The sequence below is a fragment of the Schistocerca serialis genome, chromosome 5 (genome assembly GCF_023864345.2).
Source record: "Schistocerca serialis cubense isolate TAMUIC-IGC-003099 chromosome 5, iqSchSeri2.2, whole genome shotgun sequence".
Lineage (NCBI taxonomy): Eukaryota > Metazoa > Arthropoda > Insecta > Orthoptera > Acrididae > Schistocerca > Schistocerca serialis.
The window spans coordinates 260,250,589-260,272,765 of record NC_064642.1 but is presented as its reverse complement, the minus strand read 5'-3'; the positions used below and the strand labels follow the sequence as shown (position 1 = coordinate 260,272,765).

General features: G+C 40.2%; 1 protein-coding gene across 1 annotated transcript in view; it reads left to right on the top strand.

The window, feature by feature from the left end:
- The window catches only part of LOC126482317 (uncharacterized), a 429,037-nt gene that overhangs the window by 46,613 nt on the left and 360,247 nt on the right, over positions 1 to 22,177 (top strand). The gene's annotated exons all lie outside the window — the stretch shown is intronic.

Here is a 22,177-nt window from a genome sequence, read left to right as displayed (position 1 = left end):
GCCTAGTTTTTTCCTCAGATCTTTATCTATTTTGCCACAAAATATTTATTTTATTTTAATTTTTTTATTTGATACAAGGTAATAATAATTAATTTTCTGATTACAGTAGTCATTGTGACCACATGATCAACACAACCAAAGTACATATTAGTATAAACTGACATACTGCATCGCTTCTGCATATGATAGCACTAGTTATTAAGTGAGACTACATGATCAACATAAAGTAAATAATAGAGACCTTTCCACCAAAATCCTCAGCTCCATAGATGTTTCAGTCCTGTCTAAAGGCCTCACCTTTAGCCCTACACCCAAATTTAACCATCCTGAATTTGTCAAAGACCTATGTTATGAATTGCAGTCACTACCTGGCAGAAGGCCTATGCCAGTTATCTGAGTCCTCCACCTATGAACTCTGCCAGAGTGATCACATCCCAGAAGTCCAACACAACTCCAATCTCTGCTTAAAGTCTTATGCCGTTCCCAGAACATCTCCTCTGAATCCTTTTCTCTCCTCACCCCTATGACACCCCACTCACCCACCTTTTACATGCCCCCCAAAATCCACAAACTCAACAATCCTGGACACCCCATTGTGGCTGGTTGTTGTGCTCCCACTGAAAGAATTTCAGCCCTCATTGACCATCTCCTCCAACCTATTGCCCATAATCTAGCCTCCCACATCAGACACCAACCACTTCTTTCATCGACTCTCCACCATCCCCACCCCTTTACCTCCTGGATCCCTACTTGTCAATGTTGACGCCACTTTCCTTTACACCCACATCCTTCATGACTGGTCTTACAACTATTGAACACTTCCTTTCCCAACATCCAAACCCTGTACCTCATTCCTCATACACCTTACTAACTTTACCGTAACCCACCAGTACTTCTCATTTGAAGGGTAGGTATGTAAACAAATCCACGGCACAGCTGTGAGCACCTGCATGGCATCCTCCTATGCCAACTTTCTTATGGGCCATGTAGAGGAGACTTTCCAAGCCTCCCAAAACACCAAACCCCCTTGTCTGGTTCAGGTTCATTGATGATATCATGATGATCTGGACTCAGGGCCAAGATGCTCTACTTTTGTTCCTTCGCAACCTCAACACCATCTTCCCTATTTGCTTCACATGGTCCTCCTCAAACCAGCGTGCCACCTTCCTAGGTGTTGACCACTTCCATTCTGATGGCCCCGCCTGCACCTCTGTCCACATTAAATCCACCAACCACCAACAGTACCTACATTTTGACAGCTGTCATCCCTTTCACATGAAAAAATGCCCTCCATACAGCATAGCCACCCAGGGACGGTGCATCTGCAGTGACAAAAACTCCCTTGTCCAGTATGCTGAGGATCTCACTAAGGCTTTCACAGACAGGCACTGGCCCCAAGACCTAATCTGCAAATAGATCTCCAGTGCCATTTCCCCTCATACCCCCCAATCCTCCCACAACCCCCAAGAACCAGCCACAAAGGATTGTCCCCAACGACATCATTCACCAGGCTTTTGGTTACCTATCATTGTTCGCTGAAATGAGGAACATCCTAACCAAGATATTTCCTATCCCTCCTAAAGCAGTTTTCCTTTGCCCACCCAACTTCTACAACATCCTAGTCCATCCTTATGCCACTCTCAATCCCAACCTCTTGACACAAGGATCATATCCCTCTGGAAGACCCAAGTGCAAAACCTGCCCAATCCACCCCCAGCACTTCCTATTTCACTCCTGTCACAGGTTTATTATACCCCATCAGGGGCTGGGCCACCTGTGAAAGCAGCCGTGTCATTTACCACCTCTGCTGCATTCATTGCACAGCTTTTTATGTTGGTATGACTATCAACCAGCTGTTCACAAGGATGAACGGCCACTTCCAAACTGTGGCTAAGAACAAAGTAGACTACCCTAAGGCACAACATGCAGCTGAACATCACACACTTTATTTCAATGGCTGCTTCTCTACCTGTGCCATCTGGATCCTTCCTCCATCACCAACTTTTCTGAACTGCACAGATGGGAGCGATCCTTACAACACAATCTCCACTCCCATAATTATCTTGGTCTCAACCTATGGTAACGCACTGTCCCAATGCCCTCCACCCAACAGTTTCCACCCCATCTGTCCTATTATCTCCTCCCCATTCTCATCTCCCACCCTTGTTATTTCCAGCCCTCTGCCAATGCATCTGCCCACCTTTCCCCACCCGTCTGTTTCTTTGCTCCTTTTTTCCCCACCTCCCTGCCCCACAACCTCCTGACATTGCACCTTTTGGCAATCTAGTCCCTGCACACTCCACTAGGCAGCATTCGTCTCTCTCCCCACCCATACACTACTATCCCTTCCCCTTCCCTACCACCTCCAGATTGCTGCTTGTATCCCTCATGGTAGTTGCATTCTGGCCCAAGATGCTGGAGGTGGTGGTCATGTATGCGTGAGGTGTGCTTGCTTGTATGTGTGAATGGCGTGTGTGTCTCTTTTACTGATGAAGGCTGCAGCCAAAAACTATGTGAGTGCCTTTTAAGTGTGCGTTTCTGCAACTTGTGTCTTCTTTGTGGTAAGTAGCAATCTGTCTTTTCCTACATTGTCAAAGTAAATTATAGTATGAAGTGAAATAATATACAATTAACAGTATTTGGTAAATGAGGTTTACTTACTATGATGATCCAGAAATGCAGGAACAGAATAGAAGCAGTGGTCAAGCAAGAACTGTTTTAACATTGCCTTATATGTTGGTTGGTTGGTTTGTTTAAAGAGGGAGAAGGGACCGAACTGCTAGGTCATTGGTCCCTTGTTCCTATTAAAATAATTCCGCAAGAGAAAGAATAAAACAAGTGCCTTAAATGTATTTAATGTTGGTATGCATTTTAAGTAAGAAAGCATGTAGTTATTCACTGACAAAAAAAAATCACAACATAAGAAAAAAATAAATAAATGAATTTAGATTACTGAAATTTTGGGAATTCATTTGTCTAGGTAACATATTTACATATTTAAGTGATTAACATTACAAGATCACAGGTTAATGTAAGTGTGAGATAAGCCATTGCAAATATGAAATGCTGGTACAGTAATAACCAGTGTAACTGCCAGAATTTTGAATGCAAGCATGTAAACGTCCATGCATTGTGTTATACAGGTACCAGATGTCAGTTTGTGGGATGAAGTTCCATGCCTGTTGCACTTGGATGGCCAATACAGGGACAGTTAATTCTGTTTGTGGATGATGCTGGAGTTGTCTGATGATGTCCTATATGTGCTTGAATTGTGCAGAGCTTGTTGGGTTACAACAGTGGTATGTGGGCGAGTGTTATCCTGTTTTGAAGTCACACCCTGGGATACAGTTACCAAATGGCAGTGCAACAGATAGAAGCACCAGATTGACGTGTAAATTTGCAGTCAGGTTACATGGGATAACTAAGAGAGTGATCCTGCTGCCATACGAAATCACACTTCAGACCATAACCCCAGGTGTAGATCCAGTTTGTCTAGCACATAGATAGGTTGGTTGCAGAGCATCAACTGACATCTTTCTAACCAACTCATGGCTGTCACTGGCACCAAGACAGAACCAGCTTTCATCAAAAAAATACAACAGACTTCCACTCTGCCTTCCAATGAGCTCTTGCTTGGCATGCTACAGGATGTCTGGCTCAGAACTGTCCTTGAAGTAATCGATTTGTTACAGGTCGTTGTGTAACTGTTGCACAAATTGCTGCTCAAATTGCTGCTGCAGATGCAGTATGATGTGCCAGAATCTTACACCAAACATGATGGTCTTCCCTCTCGGTAGTGTCACGTAGCTGTCCAAAGCCTGGTCTTACTGTGCTCATACATTCTTGTGACCACCACTGCCAGCAGTCATTTACAGTGGCTATATTCCTGCCAGGTCTTTCTGCAATATAGCAGAATGAACATCCGGCTTCTCATAGCCCTATTACATGACCTCAACTCAGTGAGGTGTTGGTAATGGTGGCTTTGTCACCTTAAAGGCTTCATGACTAGCATCAACGCAACACATCCAGCCTCAGAGGTAACTAACGCTCATGGCTGTTACACGTTGTATTTAAAGCAAATCTTAATTGCATCCTCATAGTGGCACTACTAACGCTACTCTTATGTGACTGCCACGAAATGTAAGTAGACATCATATTTTGGATGTAGAAACATGCCTACCAACTTTTGTTTGTCGCACAACTCCTTCTTAGTACTGCAGTTTTTTTTCCATCAATGTATAACATGACTCCAATATGATATATGGTTCTTTTGCAAAAATTTGTACTTACTGAGTTTATGTATAGGTTCAGCTTCTGTCTAATTTCATACACTAGTATATCATAGCTATCGAACATTGGAAAATCCAGGTTGGAATAATGACAGTATTATGAAAAGGCTAGATTACTACTCACCATATAGAGGAGATGTTGACTTGCAGACAGGCACAACAAAAAGATTGCTTAACACATTAGCTTTCAATTGAAAGATCTTCTTCTAAAGCAGTTAACACACACCAGGGGTTCCCAACAAAATTTTCTCGAGGACCCCCTCATCGAACATGATTGGTACCTTGTTGTATCACAATATCTAGTACCTAAAAAAGTAAAATTAAGAGACTTTTTATACGTTTTCTGTTTTTGGTACTCAGAAAAAACATTGATTTATTCATTATTGAAAAAATATTGAGCGGCCAAAACAAAAAAAATCTGTTATCATGCAAAATATATTTAATATATTTTTTATATTTTTTATTCAAATAGCATCTTGCGGACCCCTCTGGCATAACTCGCGGACCCCAGGGGTCCGCGGACCACCCGTTCGGAACCACTGACACACACACACACACACACACACACACACACACACACACACACACACACACATTCACATAAGCACGACTCACTTACACGACCATAGTTATTTTTGAGTGTGTTTTCTTTTTTAAGATGCTCCCTTTTATAAAAATTAGTATTTCATGAATATACAAGTTAGATAATGGTAGTATTTTCAGCTTTTTAAAAAACAGATCTACAGTGATCCCTGTATTTGGCTTTCTGTACCAGTCTGATATCTTCTCCTGTATTTTAATTTTTTTTTTTAAATTGTAGAATTTACCAAGAAATTTATTCTGTACATTAGTAGTAACTGCATACTGCAATGATACATTGTCACCACCAGTGAGTAGCTTTGTATTTTGAGTGAGAATCCTAAGTGTGTGTGTAAGTGTATTCAGTTTTTTGTGTAGTCCTCAACAATCAAGTCTTTCCTTCTCAGCCTGTCCAGTAAATCTCCCCTGACTTGAGGTTGTGGGTGACTTTTCCTAACTCTGCCCGTGTTCCTAAGGATCATCAGTCCGTTTCCTTCACCCTCTTCCTTCACCTTTCACCTTCAGCCCTTCTACCCGAAGAAAGAGTCACAGGCTCCGAAAGCTTGCAAACTTTAACACCTTTATATGTGTGTTCTCCTGCTGCCACTTGGTGAATAGATTTTTTTATCTATACAATTACATTATATTTTCAAAAATGGACAGTTTTTTTTTTTAGATTGTGAAGGTGCAGCTCCCACTTTAAATCCTCCTGAATATATATGTCACTTATCATCTGCTGCTGTTAGTGTTTCATTTAAAAAGGCAAAAATTACTCACTGGGTTGAGTTTACAGCTCTAAACCCATGTCATGAGTCACTTTATCGGTCATTCTTTATTTAAGAAGGCTGTTAATCTTCTAAGGACGATTTTTTCCATAGTTTTGCTGAAGGCTGACAAAACTGAAACTGGCCTATAATTAACAATTTCTCATTTGGTACCCTTCTTTTGGAATTTTTAGACTATTTGGAAATACACCACTCTCTCTCTCTCAAGTGATGAATTTACCATGCCTGCTGTTGGATCCTCAATAAATGTTGCTCTTGGATAGTATCTGGTATATCATGAGCACCCACTGAATATTTATTTATAATTTTGGACAATTCCTCAGGTGTAACTGAACACACAAATAATGTATTCTACACCCCAATGGGTGATTGGTTTATGTCTACATATATCAACTGATGTAAGTTTGAGGGGTTAGTAGGTATTACTGGATGCAATTCTGCTTTGGTGGAGATGGTTACATGTTTCACCTTTTGACAAATGGTACAAATTCTCAACAGCATGTATACCGGCTTTTAAGGTTGGGGAAGTAATAGTACCCAGCAATTTTCCGTGTACATTTTTGTACGCGGAAGTGCCCCATGTATTCTGGGTGTACCATATTACGCTTTGTAATGAATTGGAAGTGATACAAACACATCAAGTATTCTTGTCAGTTTCCTTACAATAGAAAAGGACGTCATCTTCAATCTTAAAATATTGGGCTGGTTCATTACCCAGATTTCCTGCAAGTTCTGAAAGATTTCTTTCCATTTTTCTGCTTGCTGTAGTTGGCTCATATTTTGACACATGTATGCATATTGTAGTCTGTATCACTGATCGTTGTTATCAGCAGCACTTTATATTCACATTTTTTTTTTCTTTTCCAACAGTTCCCTAAATTTCAGAAGCCTCTGTTGCAGTTGTGGTAACTCACCTGCTACCACATTGTCACTATTGTTTGTGTGGTTTATTTCCAGGTCATAATCCTGCAAGACTAATGCCCATCAAGCTAGTCCTGCATGTAACAATTTACAAAATAGTAAGAAGCTGAGCAATTGGTGGTCACAAAAGACTTTTATGTGTTTGCCATATACATAATAGCAGAACTTCTTCAGTGCCCACACGATTACCGAGACTTCGATCTCTGTTGTAGAGTATGACCTCTTGCAATGTGAGAGTATGCAGCTATCAAAACCTATTACTTGTATCCTTTCCACCTTGCATTTTGTCTGTCTGAAACAGACAAGCTCCCAAGCCACAAAAGGAGGCATCAGTCACTAGACAAAAGTCTTGGTTCATATCTGAATGTTTTGGTATATTTGAATGTGTAGAGAGGAAATCAATAACGGGCTGTGAGTCAAAAAAATTTTTTTTGGCTAGACTCAAGAAACTGTACTAAGTGTCATTGCCAACAACCTGGAAAGTGGGATAATTGCTATGATCATTTCTAATAGTGTGTATAAGGCCTGTCAGATGCCATTAGCTGTATGTGCCAGTCCACAGGAGAGGCTAAAGTGGGATAAGTGCCACAAAGTTTTGGCATTGTTTGAGAGTATTGTCTGTGACAGTTCTCTACAGCCACACACTATCAGTTTGTTTTGTTTGTTAAACTCACGAAAGCACTTTGTGAAAACGATGAATCTACACAGTGATACATGCAGGAAGAGGAAGAAGGAAGAATCAGTTCGGATGAAAGAAAGCTTTTAAGAAGTGAAGGAAAATCTTACGTGAACAGTAGAAGCTTGTTGGTTGAAGGAAAAACTGAAGCTGCAGAAGAAGTGTGTATTATTTATTCATTACCAATATGTTATGTTATTATGAAATATTTGGTGGTTTTGTGGAATTTTTACAAAGGAATTAGTTATCAGGTTACTAGTTTGTGTGATGACTAAATAAATATGTATCCTGTCTTACTTCAATTCAGCTGCAAGTGCAAACATTCGTGTGCTTGTGTCCCATGTAAACAAAGAAAAGTTCTGTTAAAAGCCCTCAAAGACCATGTGAAACAAAACGCCTATTTGATGGGTTTGATGATCATTAAAAGTGTGAAAAGAAGGTGTCATGGTCAGTATGAAGACACCAATGACAGCAGGCAGCAAGCTACAGTTTGTTACTCATTACCAGATGGAAAGGTCTGTAAGAACACTTTTATGCATGTTTTTGCAGTAAAAAATGCAGAATCGAAACTCTTGTCAGCAAAAAAGAAAGGTGAAATAGTGTTCACAGAAAAGTGGAGTAATAAAGCACAAAGAAATAAATTGACAGAAGCAGATGAGAAGCTTATTTTGGAGACAGTCAACTTATTTCTAAGGAATGAGAGTCATTACAGAAGAAGAAATAATAACAGGGAGTATTTGAGCCAAGATTTGAATGTCAGCAGGCTTTACCGTACCTTTAAGGATAGAAATTCAGACTCCAAAATTACATGTAAGTTTTATTATAAATTCTTTAAAAATAATTTCCCGCAAATTTCATTCCATCGACCACTTGCTCTAAATGTGACTTTCTATCAGTCGAGCTGTCGGCAAAACCTGGCAACAAAAAAGCAAAAACTGCTTTAGAAATACACCACAAAAAAAAGCTGAGAAAGCAAGAGAAGCAGTGGAAGAAGATACTATATCTTCTCAGCTCTCTAATAATGATGTGACTGTGTGTTCGATACATTATGAACAATTGTTATCTTTGCCTTCTCTAAACCACAGTCAGATGTATTATTCACGTCAGCTCTCATGCTACAATCTGTGTGTGCATGTTGGCGACAACAATACGGGGCTAATATTTTTGTGGCATGAGGGTATGAGTGGCAGGGGCAGCAATGAAATTGCTTCATGCCTCCTTAAAGCACGTAGGAGACCAGAGTGTTGTAGGAAATGGAGGCTTACCATCTGCTCTCATAACTGCATTGAACAGATCAAGAATAAAATTATGCTTTTTCTTTGGATTTATCTGACTGTTTTAGGAAAGTATGATGAGACAAATCATAAATTTTTGGTCTCTGGCCATTCATTTATATCATGGACAGAGATTTTTACCACATTGAGAAACGTAAGAGACTGGAAGGCTGTCGAGTACCTAAGGACCTTGTAAAACTTACAGAGAATGCGACACCTAACAATCCATTCACAGTTACTATCCTTCAGCCTGAAGACTTTTTTGATAAAAAAAAAAGTGTTGTTAGATTCAAATGAAAAATAGTGTTCCTGGCATCATGAAGACGAGAACAGTGTTCACCGAACTTGAAGGATGGAGCACCTACCATATTTTCAAGAAAGGGGTTACCACTGATATAATAAAGAACTTCATTTTCCCATCACAACAATGAAAAGAAAAAGGATCTGCAACAGATGCTACCATATCTGAAAGTAGATAATAGAACATTTTTCAAACAGTTGATCAATTAAAATTGCTTTTACTCTGTAAAACTAAATATATTATTAAAAAGAGTTTAATCATAGGGTAGTGTATCTGTAAAATATTTATTATTAAAAGAACTGATAAATGCTTGAGATTTCTTTCATTGGCACATACCTCGTTTTTGCTGATAACTGTATAGCATTTAGTATGTTCGGAATAATATATTTATTTTCATTGACAAAATGAAGGGAACTTAAAACATTTTTGCAATAATTGTATCACTCTCACTGTACACAACAAATAAAAAATATTGTTCAGATTTTTCCATTACAATATTTTTGTCCAAAAAAAACTGAATAACTCAGAATCAGTGTTTTGGCACTTAGCCCATTATTGATTTCCACTTTACATTGTATTAAAGCATTTTTGATACTATTGAATGCATGTTGGCATTCTGCCATCCTGATCCACGATGTGTTTTTATGTAAAAGTTTCTGTAGCTCCTTGTTATTCAACAGTTGATCATCCGCAAACCAGCAAAAAAAGATACCTACCTGATGAAAGCTTTTAATTGTTTCCTTTTTGTGGTGGCAGAAATTCACAAATTGCATTTAGCTTTTTCAGGTGAGAAACTATTCTTTTGTTTGATATATCCCAAAAACTTTACTTAGGTCCTAACAAACTTTGACTTTATTGGATTAGGTGTCACAGTAGCACTGGTGAATTTTGTGAGAAGTTCCTATATTACTTTTATATGATCTTCGCATGTAGCCATAGCAATTAGTAAATCTTCTACATATCTTCTTCTTCTTATCCACTAACTCTTGCCCTTACCTGGATTTGTTACTGTGACTTACACACATCTTATTTTCTTTTCTTTTGCTGTAATATTTAATGTTCCTTTGTGCTTGTGTTGTCTTTATTGCTGCCAAGAATACTCTCCATTGATGTATTTTTCCATTAGGGCCTATCTTTGGTTGACATGGAAAAGAAAACGGACAATAATTATCGTGACATACATCAGTTATTTAATACATATATCATCTGATTCAAGATGCAAAATGTTTGGGTGGCAATTATATTATCGCTCCCTTCTTTAATTCAGTGTGTCAATAATTTTCTGCATGGGTTTTTCCACATTCACATGAACAGCTTGTTTCATATGCTGGTAACAATGAAATGGCAAAAACAGATTAAATGAGTTCTTTGTGGAAGTTTGCTTCCCAATACAAAACTGCCCCCAGCATATACCATACAAGCAGCTTGTTAAAAAATTGTATCGATATTGCCCAGAACAAAACAATTCTATGGAGGGAGATGATCGACCACCTATGTAACTATATTGTGGCAATGTTCATAATGACAATATCTTGTTCTGACCTGATTTTAATGGTGAACTGATTTTAAGTATTTCAATAAAAATTAATTTCACTTTTAATGAAAGCTGTTGTCTCACCGAATGGTAAAATGATTTTAAGTATTTCAATAGAAATTAATCTCGCTTTTAATGAAAGCTATTGTCTCACTGTTATTGAGCAAAGATGATATTACTGATCCAGGCTAGAGCTTTGAACTTTTATTCTCATTTAAATTCATATTGTAATCAGTCTGACTTTAATATTACGACTTTCAATATTATGCAAAATTGATTGAAACTATTTCCGACACTTATCTTGTCAGGTGAAGTTTAACATAGTGGCTGCCCATGTGCCATTATGACAAACAAAAAGTAGATGGCTATAAGAATCTCCCTTCTAGATTCTTATATTATTATTTTCATTTCTTTTGTGTGTGTGTGTGTGTGGGGGGGGGGGGGGGGGGGGGGAGGGGAGGTAAGGAGAGATGAAAAGGAACACACAATTACTTTTAATATGTTTATTGTGAAAAGACACTTACATTCATAAACCTCTACAAGAAAATACATCTGTAGCTTTTTGCTTCCAGAAGAAAAGTAAAAGCATTCTTAACATCAGACACACACTTAATTATGAAGAACTTTCTAGAAACGGCTTCTTTGGACTATTACAATAACACGCACCTTTTATTTCTCATTTTTCTTACATTTTGTCCATCCAATGCACATTTGACAGAATTTTGATGGTACAGTAGACTTAAAATTCCCACGTATTCTAAGTGATCTGTTTGACTTCTGAACTACTGCTGTGAGTGTGGCCCACTGGCTAGATGATGTTGCAGGTGTTGCAAACTACCTAACTTGATTACACACAGTGGAAGGCAGCACATGTGACTACAAAACTTAGCCTTTACTGTCTGTGTTACGGATATGTGGCCATGGAAACCTGATGTACGACCTGATGTAAAGTTGCTTATTTTGCACACATAACATATCAAGTTCTGTGAATAGTATCACAGTTGAAACTAGATTCACTTGGTCTTGAAATTGGAAAGCAAAAAGCACAAAAGTATTTCAGCCAAAAATGTTATTTGTCATCCAAGAGTTGACTACTAACAAGGTTAGTTGCCAAGCTTAATTTTGATACTTAGCTTGGACTATAATCTGACTCTGCAATGGAATCAACTGTCCATTGTACTTCACCACATGACTCTGAGGGTACCACAGCTGTGGGGAGCTGATGCACCAGTATGTGTCCACATTAATCGCACACACACCTGCACCTTTGTCCAACAAGAAATCTGCCGTTGCTTCATTAATGTCCAGCAGCAATATGCACATCTGCATCCTGTTTACTGCCAATATTGGCACTGGAAAAGTATCATTTGCTGCTGCTGCTGCTGCTGCCACTCACAAGCAAAGGCAGACACTTGTTAGATGCCCCAGTTTGTGGTACGTAAACCAGTGATGTAATGGAAGGGACAATAATGCTATTGATGCCTTGGGTCTTTATATGGACATGACTTTATTGCACAAATTTTTCTAGGACTCTTTCACAACAAGGGGGAAACTTGTATGAGCTTCCTTTCACATTGGCACACAATGACGGCACATAAAGTGCTTCTGTTTGTGCATGTCTCCCAAGGATGAGGTATCGCTAACCACTGTATTGTCTATGATCACATTTTGATGGACTACCAGATGAATGGGTGTTTGGTAAATCAGGTGATGACATTGATTGGATGTCGTCTTTTGATTGTAGCACCCAGTGGCAGCTACTATGTCTCTTATCAGGAATGAGACATATAACAATATCATGGATTAATTATTCCACATGCAATGTGCAATACTGATTACAGAAAAATCACACCTGTGTGCTAAGCCTTGCAAGTCAGCAGCCCACACCAGGTATGTTTTCACTTGTATGAGGGTGGTTTGAAAAGCTCTTGGAATAGAATAGAAAAAAAGTACTTATGTTACTGAAACTTTTTTTATTTTTCAATGTAGTCTCCTTGTAGATTAATGCACTTGGTCCAACGATGTTCCAGTACCTTGAACCCATCTCAAAAATGAGTTTCCTTCAGGCCTGCAAATTAGTTGTCAACCCATGCTCTCAGTTCTTCGTTTGAAGTGTCTTTGTCCACCAAGAAAAATTTTCAGTTTTGGGAAGAGATGGAAGTCTGATGGAGCAATATCAGGTGAATAAGGCGGGTGTGGCAACTGTTCATACCTTAGCCTTAGTTCGTGTAATTTTGCCATGGCGATGGCACATGTGTGCAGGTGCGCAGTGTCTTGATGGAAGATGACTTTCTTCCTTGCTAAACCTGGCCTTTCCTCGCGTATCTTTTGTTGCAATTTGTCCAGGCAGGTAGCATAGTAACCTCCAGTAATTTTTTGCCCAATGGGGGGAGAATCTACAAACAGAATCCCCTTCCCATCCCAAAACACTGATGCCATGACCTTTCCTGCTGAAGGAATTGTCTTTGCTTTCTTTGGTGGCAGAGAATCAGCATGTTTCTACTGCTTTGACTGTTGTTTTGTCTCTGGGGTATAGTAGAGCACCCAAGTTTCATCTGTGGTCACAAACCAGCACAAAAAAATCTTCTTCGTTTCTCCTAAAATTGACCAAACATTGTTCTGGTGTATCCATTCTCATGCATTTTTGATCTAGCATTGAGAGTCGTGCCACCCATCTTGCAGATAATTTTTTCATTTCTAATTCTTCACTTAAAACATGATGTACCCTTTCAGGTGATATCTGGCAAGCTTGAGCAATTTCACGCACTTTCAATTGGTGATCCTCCATGACCATTTTGTGCACTTTTGCAGTGATTTCTGGGGTAGTGACACATCTTGGCTGACCACTGTGCAGATCATCATCTAAGCTCTCCCAACCAAATTTAAATCCATATGTCCACATGGCAACAGTCGAATATGAAGGAGCAGAGTCCCCCAGCGTATTATGGAAATGGGCATGAATATCCTTTGCTTTCATATCTTTCTTTACAAAATACTTAATCACTGCTTGAATCTCTATTTTTTTCCATCTTCGCAAATCACTACGTGGCAACAACAACAGAGCCACGCCACCCCCACAGCTCTCTTCCAAGAGCACTGCTGTGGCACGTGTTTACAGGCAACAGTTCACTGAATATCACACGAACAATTCGCACTAGCACTGATCTCTCTTGGTGATTCCGAGAACCTTTCGAACTTTTTTTTTAGTATCTCAGTGAATACAAAATATGTTTTCATATGTTGCTTAGCACATTGATTAAATTTGAGTCTACTTGCAAATAAGTGGGTTTGGTGGTGATAATGGTTGGTAAACCACGAACATCATAAAAGCTCAAACTACTGGGGTCCAAGAGTGGGCATAGGTTTTGCACAGCCTGTACAGTTTGTTACTAGAAGACAGTAAGAGTGCATTTTGATGTTCTGGATCAGTTATTTGACATGCCCTGCAGTGAAGAGCAACATATTGTAACTACACGTCCCAACTCTTGTTTGCCTTGCTAAAGCAAGTGAATGGCAGAAGGAGAAGCAATGATGCTGCAACTGCAGAATGTTATTGGTTTTACTGTAGGTGTAACAGCAATTTCTGATGCTGCTGTTGGAATTTCCACTGTTTTCTTGCTGTTGCTGCAGGTGTTTGCACCAGCATCTTAGGATCTCAGCCTCCTAGCTTCACGGTGGATAGTTTCATGATGAAAAAATCCTCATTGCCACTTTCTTTCCTACTGTGCACATGTAAAACACAGTATATGATCACTTGCACTGACGGTGACGCAGAGACCGGTGGAACAAACAGGCGATTCCTTTAGTCAGTGCTGGTGGAGTTCAGGGAGTGAATAGCTAGCCAGAAGCAAAGTGCAGATCATAATAAAGGTCACTGTAAGCATGCACAAACAGTCCAGGGAGCAATCTGAATCAAAAATATAAACTCAGTCAAAGTCAATCACACTACTAATCAATGGCATCTACTAAAGGCATTAGTGAAATAGTGAGACTAAGGAAATGCAGGACGATAGTATGTACTAGTATTCTCACATCAGTGGATCTGCCCATGCGACATGCCTGCACCTCTGTAGGTGCCATCTGCAGAAGTGAGCTGCAGCCCTGTTATGAAGCCCAAGTATTTCTGACCTTTCCTCCATATTGATATCTGGGCTGGGTGGAAAATCTGAATCACTGCTGGATACTGAAACTGTGGTTCAGCAGCCACTTGAAAAACAGATATCAATGAGCCACCTGTGGGTCGGAGAAGTCACCATGGAAAAATGTTCTCTGTGTAATCCCCCAAGTTTCTTTCTTTGGCCCATTGCCTCTCTAGTTGTATTCAGCGATACTCAGTCTTCTAACCACTTCTTATATGCTGATACTAGCCATTTGTACATAAATGTGAGCCCTAAGAACAGTCCTCTTGCCAAGTGCAATATAAATGATGACTTTTTTTTTAGTATCTCAGTGAATACAAAACCTTGTTTAACACCCTAAGAAGTCACAGATCATCCTCATATCTTACCAAAAGTTAATCAGTGGAAGTTTTTATGAATCAATCCCCCCATACTTTTCAGATGCAATTACTGTTTCAAAAAACTGTAAAAGACCTTGACATAAACTGTAAAAGACCTTGACATAATCTTGGATGAGCATCTAAATTAGGAAGAACAAACTGTTGCAGCTTGCCTAAATGCAATTCAAAAAGTTAGAAAAATATTCCCACCTCAAACCAAACATAAATTCGTTCAGTGTGTAGTTCTGCCAAACCTTTAATACTGTGATGTAGTTCAGAATGACACAAATAGTAAAAACTCAAAATGAGTCAAGCTAGAATTGAACACATAAGTAAAATATGCACGCAACACAAGGGTGTTTGCTCACACCAGTCCTTCCTGTACTCACTTAGGTTGGATTTGACCAGACAGGAAGCATGATCTTCTCTTGTTCTATTTACTTCATTATTGTGCTATAGATTTAGTCTCCACAAGATGATGGTAAAAAGCTACTAAGGTTGGATAACTCACATTTCTTCTACCTCTTGAGTACATTTTGATATTACTATTCTCATGTTGTTGTTGTTGTTGTGGTCTTCAGTCCTGAGACTGGTTTGATGCAGCTCTCCCTGCTATTAACTCCTGTGCAAGCTTCTTCTTCTCCCAGTACCTACTGCAACCTACATCCTTCTGAATCTGCTTAGTGTATTCATCTCTTGGTTTCCCCCTACGATTTTTACCCTCCACGCTGTCCTCCAATACTAAATTGGTGATCCCTTGATGTCTCAGAATATGTCCTACCAACCGATCCCTTCTTCTTGTCAAGTTGTGCCACAAACTTCTCTTCTCCCCAATCCTATTCAATACTTCCTCATTAGTTATGTGATCTACCATCTAATCTTCAGCATTCTTCTGTAGCACCACATTTCGAAAGCTTCTATTCTCTTCTTGTCCAAACTATTTACCGTCCATGTTTCACTTCCATACTTTCAGAAATGACTTCCTGACACTTAAATCTATACTCGATGTTAACAAATTTCTCTTCTTCAGAAACACTTTCCTTACCATTGCCAGTCTACATTTGATATCCTCTCTACTTCGACCATCATCAGTTATTTTGCTCCCCAAATAGCAAAACTCCTTTACTGCTTTAAGTGTCTCATTTCCTAATCTAATACCTCAACATCACCCGACTTAATTCGACTACATTCCATTATCCTCGTTTTGCTTTTGTTGATGTTCATCTTATATCCTCCTTTCAAGACACCATCCATTCCGTTCAACTGCTCTTCCAAGTCCTTTGCTGTCTCTGACAGAATTACAATGTCATTGGCAAACCTCAACATTTTTATTTCTTCTCCATGGATTTTAATACCTACTCCGAATTTTTCTTTTGTTTCCTTTACTGCTTGCTCAATATACAGATTGAATAACATCGGGGAGAGGCTACAACCCTGTCTTACTCCCTTCCCAACCACTGCTTCCCTTTCTTGTCCCTCGACTCTTATAACTGCCATCTGGTTTCTGTACAAATTGTAAATAGCCTTTCGCTCCCTGTATTTTACCCCTGCCACCTTCAGAATTTGAAAGAGAGTATTCCAGTCAACATTGTCAAAAGCTTTCTCTAAGTCTACAAATGCTAGAAACGCAGGTTTGCATTTCCTTAATCTTTCTTCTAAGATAAGTCGTAAGGTCAGTATTGCCTCACATGTTCCAGTATTTCTACGGAATCCAAACTGATCTTCCCCAAGGTCGGCTTCTACTAGTTTTTCCATTCGTCTGTAAAGAATTCGTGTTAGTATTTTGCAGCTGTGACTTATTAAACTGATTGTTCGGTAATTTTCACATCTGTCAACACCTGCTTTCTGTGGGATTGGAATTATTATATTCTTCTTGAAGTCTGAGGGTATTTCGCCTGTCTCATACATCTTGCTCACCAGATGGTAGAGTTTGTCAGGACTGGCTCTCCCAAGGCCGTCAGTAGTTCCAATGGAATGTTGTCTACTCCCGGAGCCTTGTTTTGACTCAGGTCTTTCAGTGCTCTGTCAAACTCTTCACGCAGTATCGTATATCCCATTTCATCTTCATCTACATCCTCTTCCATTTCCATAATATTTTCCTCAAGTGCATCGCCCCTGTATAGACCCTCTATATACTCCTTCCACCTTTCTGCTTTCCCTTCTTTGCTTAGAACTGGGTTTCCATCTGATCTCTTGATGTTCATACAAGTGGTTCTCTTATCTCCAAAGGTCTCTTTAATTTTCCTGTAGGCAGTATCTATCTTACCCCTAGTGAGATAAGCCTCTACATCCTTACATTTGTCCTCTAGCCATCGCTGCTTAGCCATTTTGCACTTCCTGTCGATCTCATTTTTGAGACGTTTGTACTCCTTTTTGCCTGCTTCATTTACTGCATTTTTATATTTTCTCCTTTCATCAATTAAATTCAATATTTCTTCTGTTACCCAAGGATTTCTACTAGCCCTCGTATTTTTACCTACTTGATCCTCTGCTGCCTTCACTACTTCATCCCTCAAAGCTACCCATTCTTCTTCTACTGTATTTCTTTCCCCCATTCCTGTCAATTGTTCCCTTATGCTCTCCCTGAAACTCTGTACAACCTCTGGTTTAGTCATTTTATCCAGGTCCCATCTCCTTAAATTCCCACCTTTTTGCAGTTTCTTCAGTTTTAATCTACAGGTCATAACCAATAGATTGTGGTCAGAGTCCACATCTGCCCCTGGAAATGTCTTACAATTTAAAACCTGGTTCCTAAATCTCTGTCTTACCATTATATAATCTGTCTGATACCTTTTAGTATCTCCAGGGTTCTTCTATCATGATTCTTAAACCAAGTGTTAGCTATGATTAAGTTGTGCCCTGTGCAAAATTCTACCAGGTGGCTTCCTCTTTCATTTCTTAGCCCCAGTCCATATTCACCTACTACGTGTCCTGCTCTCCCTTTTCCTACACTCGAATTCCAGTCACCCATGACTATTAAATTTTCGTCTCCCTTCACTATCTGAATAATTTCTTTTATCTCATCATACATTTCATCAATTTCTTCGTCATCTACAAAGCTAGTTGGCATATACACTTGTACTACTGTATTAGGCATGGGCTTCGTGTCTATCTTGGCCACAATAATGCGTTCACTATGCTGTTTGTAGTAGCTTACCCGCATTCCTATTTTCCTATTCATTATTAAACCTACTCCTGCATTACCCCTATTTGACTTTGTGTTTATAACCCTGTAGTCAGCTGCCCAGATGACTTGTTCCTCCTGCCACCGAACTTCACTAATTCCCACTGTATCTAACTTTAACCTATCCATTTCCCTTTTTAAATTTTCTAACCTACCTGCCTGATTAAGGGATCTGACATTCCACGCTCCGATCCGTAGAACGCCAGTTTTCTTTCTCCTGATAACGACATCCTCTTGAGTAGTCCCCACCCGGAGATCCGAATGGGGGAGTATTTTACCTCCGGAATATTTTACCCAAGAGGACGCCATCATCATTTAATCATACAGTAAAAGCTGCATGCCCTCGGGAAAAATTACGGCCGTAGTTTCCCCTTGCTTTCAGCCGTTCGCAGTACCAGCACAGCAAGGCCGTTTTGGTTATTGTTACAAGGCCAGATCAGTCAATCATCCAGACTGTTGCCCTTGCAACTACTGTAAAGGCTGCTGCCCCTCTTCAGGAACCACACGTTTGTCTGGCCTCTCAACAGATACCCCTCCGTTGTGGTTGTACCTACGGTACAGCTATCTGTATCGCTGAGGCACGCAAGACTCCCCACCAACGGCAAGGTCCATGGTTCTCATAACAGTATGTAAACATCATGTCTGCTAGACCAAGAAATGAATATCCTGCCATCCTGTGTCTGGTAATTTACTGCTACCATAAATTAGAAATGTTCAAGACAGATTACCTTAAGATGTTGGATGTAATTGAAAATGCAAGATTGTATCAGCAGACTGATGATATTTATTGATAGTAGGTGATAGGAGAGAAGTCAGTTTCACTGTTGAAATCATTTTCCAAAATTTTTGAGAAGTTGATGTATTCTAGAATAGCATCTCACCTTAGCAATAATAATATCCCCAGCAAATCCCACTTTGGGTTTCAGAAGAGTTGCTCTACTGAGAATGCTGTTTACAAGTTCACTCACCAAATTTTGCAAGCATTAGACAACAAAATAGTGCCAGTTGGTATTTTCGTGACCTGTCTAAGGCATCAGTGTATCAGTAGATTGATCTGTGTTGATAATAGGTGATAGGACTGTGTGATACATTATTCTCTTAGATAAATTGAAGTTTTGTGGATTTGATGGTATAGCCAACCATTGGATAATGTCATATCTAACCAAAAGAATTCAGAAAGTTGTCCTTAGTAGTTCCACCAATAGAGTCTGTAGATGTAGTTCTGCATGAGGAGCTATTACATATAAGGTTCCTCAAGGCTCTATCTTATGTACATTATTGTTCTTCATTTATGTAAATAATCTTCTGTCTAATATACAACAAGCATTATGTCTAATATACAACAAGCAGAATTAGTTATTTTTTGCGGGTTGTGATAGTATTGTAATCAATCCAAGCATTACATATAGAAGCAAAAGAAATAGTAAACAATGTTTTTAAAAATTGCATTGACTGCTTTTCTGTGAATGGTCTCTCTTACTCTCTCTCTCTGTTTTTAAAAAGATGCAACATATTCAGTTCTGCACATCAATGGGTACTACACCAATGATAAGCTTAACACATGGTGAGGAAATAAGAAATCGGTGGAAACTTAAAAACTCCTTTGGTGTCCACACTGATGACAATTTAAACAGGAAAAAGCAAATTTTGGAACTCATAAAACAACATAGTTCAGCCACATTTTCACTTAGATTCATTGCAGATCTTGTGGGGGAGAGAAATCAGTAAGCTGAACAATGGAAAATCTGAGTTGGAAGATCAACAATATAAGGAAAAAGATAGAATGCTACTCACTGTAAAGATGACACATTGAGTTGCAGACAGGCACAACAAAAAGACTTTTGGCCAAAGCTTTCACCAGAAAAGGACACACACACACACACACACACACACACACACACACACACACACACACACACATATATATATATATAAACCCTTTGTCTTTAAATATGTCTGCTTGTGTCTGTATATGTGTGGATGGATATGTGTGTGTGTGTGTGTGTGTGTGTGTGTGTGTGTGTGTGTGTGTGTGTGCGCGCGCGCGCGCGCGCGAGTGTATACCCGTCCTTTTTTCCCCCTAAGGTAAGTCTTTCCGCTCCCGGGATTGGAATGACTCCTTACCCTCTCTCTTAAAACCCACTTCCTTTCGTCTTTCCCTCTCCTTCCCTCTTTCCTGATGAGGCAACAGTTTGTTGCGAAAGCTTGAATTTTGTGTGTATGTATGTATCTGTTTGTGTTTCTTTCGACCTGCCAGCGCTTTCGTATGGTAAGTCACATTATCTTTGTTTTTTTTAATATATATATATATATATATATATATATATATATATATATATATATATATATATATATATATATATGTGCACAAGCAGACATATTTAAAGACAAAGAGTTTGAGCAGAGATGTCAGTCGAGGCAGAAGTGCAGAGGCAAAGATGTTGTTGAATGACAGGTGAGGTATGAGTGGCGGCAACTTGAAATTAGCGGAGATTGAGGCCTGGTGGATAACAGGATGAGAGGATATATTGAAGAGCAAGTTCCCATCTCCGGAGTTCGGATAGGTTGGTGTTAGTGGGAAGTATCCAGATAACCCGGACGGTGTAACACTGTGCCAAGATGTGCTGGCCGTGCACCAAGGCATGTTTAGCCACAGGGTGATCCTCATTACCAACAAACACTGTCTGCCTGTGTCCATTCATGCGAATGGACAGTTTGTTGCTGGTCATTTCCACATAGAATGCGTCACAGTGTAGGCAGGTCAGTTGGTAGATCACGTGGGTGCTTTCACACGTGGCTCTGCCTTTGATCGTGTACACCTTCCGGGTTACAGGACTGGAGTAGGTGGTGGTGGGAGGGTGCATGGGACAGGTTTTACACCGGGGGCAGTTACAAGGATAGGAGCCAGAGGGTAGGGAAGGTGGTTTGGGGATTTCATAGGGATGAACTAAGAGGTTACGAAGGTTAGGTTGTCGGCGGAAAGACACTCTTGGTGGAGTGGGGAGGATTTCATGAAGGATGGATCTCACTTCAGGGCAGGATTTGAGGAAGTCGTATCCCTGCTGGAGAGCCACATTCAGAAAATGATCCAGTCCCGGAAAGTATCCTGTCACAAGTGGGGCACTTTTGTGGTTCTTCTGTGGGAGGTTCTGGGTTTGTGAGGATGAGGAAGTGGCTCTGGTTATTTGCTTCTGTACCAGCTCGGGAGGGTAGTTGCGGGATGCGAAAGCTGTTGTCAGGTTGTTGGTGTAATGCTTCAGGGATTCCGGACTGGAGCAGATTCGTTTGCCACGAAGACCTAGGCTGTAGGGAAGGGACCGTTTGATGTGGAATGGGTGGCAGCTGTCTTAATGGAGGTACTGTTGCTTGTTGGTGGGTTTGATGTGGACGGACGTGTGAAGCTGGCCATTGGACAGGTGGAGGTCAACATCAAGGAAAGTGGCATGGGATTTGGAGTAGGACCAGGTGAATCTGATGGAACCAAAGGAGTTGAGGTTGGAGAGGAAATTCTGGAGTTCTTCTTCACTGTGAGTCCAGATCATGAAGATGTCATCAATAAATCTGTGCCAAACTTTGGGTTGGCAGGCCTGGGTAACCAAGAAGGCTTCCTCTAAGCGACCCATGAATAGGTTGGTGTACGAAGGGGCCATCCTGGTACCCATGGCTGTTCCCTTTAATTGTTGGTATGTCTGGCCTTCAAAAGTGAAGAAGTTGTGGGTCAGGATGAAGCTGGCTAAGGTAATGAGGAAAGAGGCTTTAGGTAGGGTGGCAGGTGATCGGCGTGAAAGGAAGTGCTCCATCGCAGCGAGGCCCTGGACGTGCGGGATATTTGTGTATAAGGAAGTGGTATCAATGGTTACAAGGATGGTTTCTGGGGGTAACGGATTGGGTAAGGATTCCAGGCGTTCGAGAAAGTGGTTGGTGTCTTTGATGAAGGATGGGAGACTGCACATAATGGGTTGAAGGTGTTGATCTACGTAGGCAGAGATACGTTCTGTGGGGGCTTGGTAACCAGCTACAGTGGGGCGGCCGGGATGATTGGGTTTGTGAATTTTAGGAAGAAGGTAGAAGGTAGGGGTGCGGGGTGTCGGTGGGGTCAGGAGGTTGATGGAGTCAGGTGAAAGGTTTTGTAGGGG